This window comes from Macadamia integrifolia, chromosome 13 (genome assembly GCF_013358625.1).
Source record: "Macadamia integrifolia cultivar HAES 741 chromosome 13, SCU_Mint_v3, whole genome shotgun sequence".
NCBI lineage: Eukaryota > Viridiplantae > Streptophyta > Magnoliopsida > Proteales > Proteaceae > Macadamia > Macadamia integrifolia.
This window is the reverse complement of record NC_056569.1, coordinates 24361334-24363597: the sequence shown is the minus strand read 5'-3', so window position 1 is coordinate 24363597 and position 2264 is coordinate 24361334.

Here is a 2264-nt window from a genome sequence, read left to right as displayed (position 1 = left end):
ACCCAAAAAAAAAAAAAGTTCATCTTGCATCAGAAGGCCGGGAAATCTTGGCACACACCCCAAGGTACTCCTAACCATCCCATTTGCATTGAGCGTGTTGGGGTATTCTTTTTTTTTTTTTTTTTATAAAAAAAAAAAAACTTATTAATGACAAGAGGAACGCAAGGCAACATTTACACAGAGGTCATGAAGCCAAGGAGTGAAAACTGGTCACACTGTCTTACAAGTCGATGACAGGGCCTCCTGAGCAAGGGAATGCGAAACAATGTTTACATCCCTTGGAATATGATTGAAACAACAATCATTAAAAGCATCTGAACAATATCTTCAATAATTGGAGCTAACTAAGTTGGAGGCAGAGAGGTTGATGGTTGAAGAAGTAGATTGATCTCCCTACTTTTTTATTCAACTTGGATGTGAGAGAAACCCAAAATAGAGGCCTGAATCAGCCTAGCTCTAATGGTCATAGCTTCTCCAATAGAACTAGAGCAACATTGAGTCTTTTCCAATAAAGCAAATAGTTGGGTGCCTCGACAATCCCAAATAATAATATCAAGACCTCCAACCTGAGATATTGCTTTACCCAAACTGCCCCTTATTAATAACTATGCGCCTATTTTCGGGCACGCACCGTGACGACAACTCGACCATGAAATAGGGGCACACAAAATTACTGTTCTACCCCAACCGAAGTCGAGAGGAGGAAGCTTGTTGCCTTGATTTAAAAGCCCATTGATCATCAAGGAGATGGTATGCAGTTTTAACCGAAAAGTGGCCATTGCAAGATCCACCCCAAACCAATTTGTCTTCCCGTGGAAAAAAACAGATCTGCATCTTAATGATCTCAGAAATCTCAGTTGGATGAAACCATGTGTTGAGGAGTTCCAAATTTCAGCAGTGATTGTTATGGTCAATGAGATTCGAGATTAAGGAAAGCAAGCAGCCCGATGGTTTAATGTGGGGGAGTTGGAAATTCTCAATAGTTGGGATCCATTTATCATCCCAAATAGAAATATTAGATCCAGTTCCCACTCGCCAAACTAAGCCGCTTTTGAGAACTTCTCTACCCTCCAGGATATTCCTCCATGCCCAAGATGGGTTGTTATCGTTCCTTGCTTGAAGAAAATCACAATTAGGAAAGTAGATAGCCTTGAGAAACTTAGCCCATAAGGAGCCAGGATTCGACCATAGCCTCCATGCCACCTTGGAGAGAAGAGCTCGATTCTGAATGAAGGGATCTCTTAACACAAGACCACCCTTTTGCTTGGATCTACAAAGCCTGGACTAAGAGATCCAATGAGATTTTTGTTTTTCTTCCGACTGACACCAAAAGAACCAAAAGAAATTTGAGACCGCCTTCCTAATCTTATTATGATGGAATATTGGAAGTTTAAAGTGAGACCCCGCATAGTTAGAAATGGAGCAAACAACTGATTTCACCAAAACTTCTTTTTCAGCATGACAGAGAAGGTAATTTTTCCACCCTTGAACTATATTACACACCTTGTCTTTAACATCTCTGAACAATTGAGATTTGGAAGCCCCAAAATCTGTGGGAAGGCCCAAATATTTTGAAGGACTGTCATTATATGAATTCTTAAGAATTCTAGAGAACCGTCTCTTGTTCCTAGGAGGGGTATTGGGGCTAAAAGTGAGGCTAGACTTCTGAAGATTGATCGATTGGCCACTAGCTCTACAACATAAATCAAGGCATGCCTTCAGGTGATGAATTTCTTGGAGCTGAACCTCAGAGAACAGAAGGTAGTCATCAGCAAACAAAAGATGAGAGATAGGAGATGCTCTATTGCGAACTTTAACACTTTGGATGAGGTTAGTCTCAACAGCTTTGGATAGAACTGAATTGACGGCCTGTGAACATAAGATAAAAATATTGGGGCATTCAAGAGGATCCTAATATGGAGGTGTTATATTTTTCTTTCTTTTTTGCACATTTATTTTATTTCTCACTATTGTTTTAAGTAGGACAATATGGTCAGGCTGGGCCAGGCTTCTTAAAACTTTAGCCCAATCATGAATCCTAGTAGTTGGGCCCAAGCTCGCCCTGAACCTTGACTCAGGGCCTAAAATTTTCAAGCCAGGCTTAACCCTACAAAGCTCAGCCAGCCCAAGCCTGCCTTGATTGACCCTGATTGGATAGGGCCAGGCCGGGATGTCCATGATTGGCTTTGACTATAGTTTGTCATCTAGGGTTGGGTATACTCTGAGTCTGATTTGCCAACAAGAGTCGGGTATACCTTGACCCT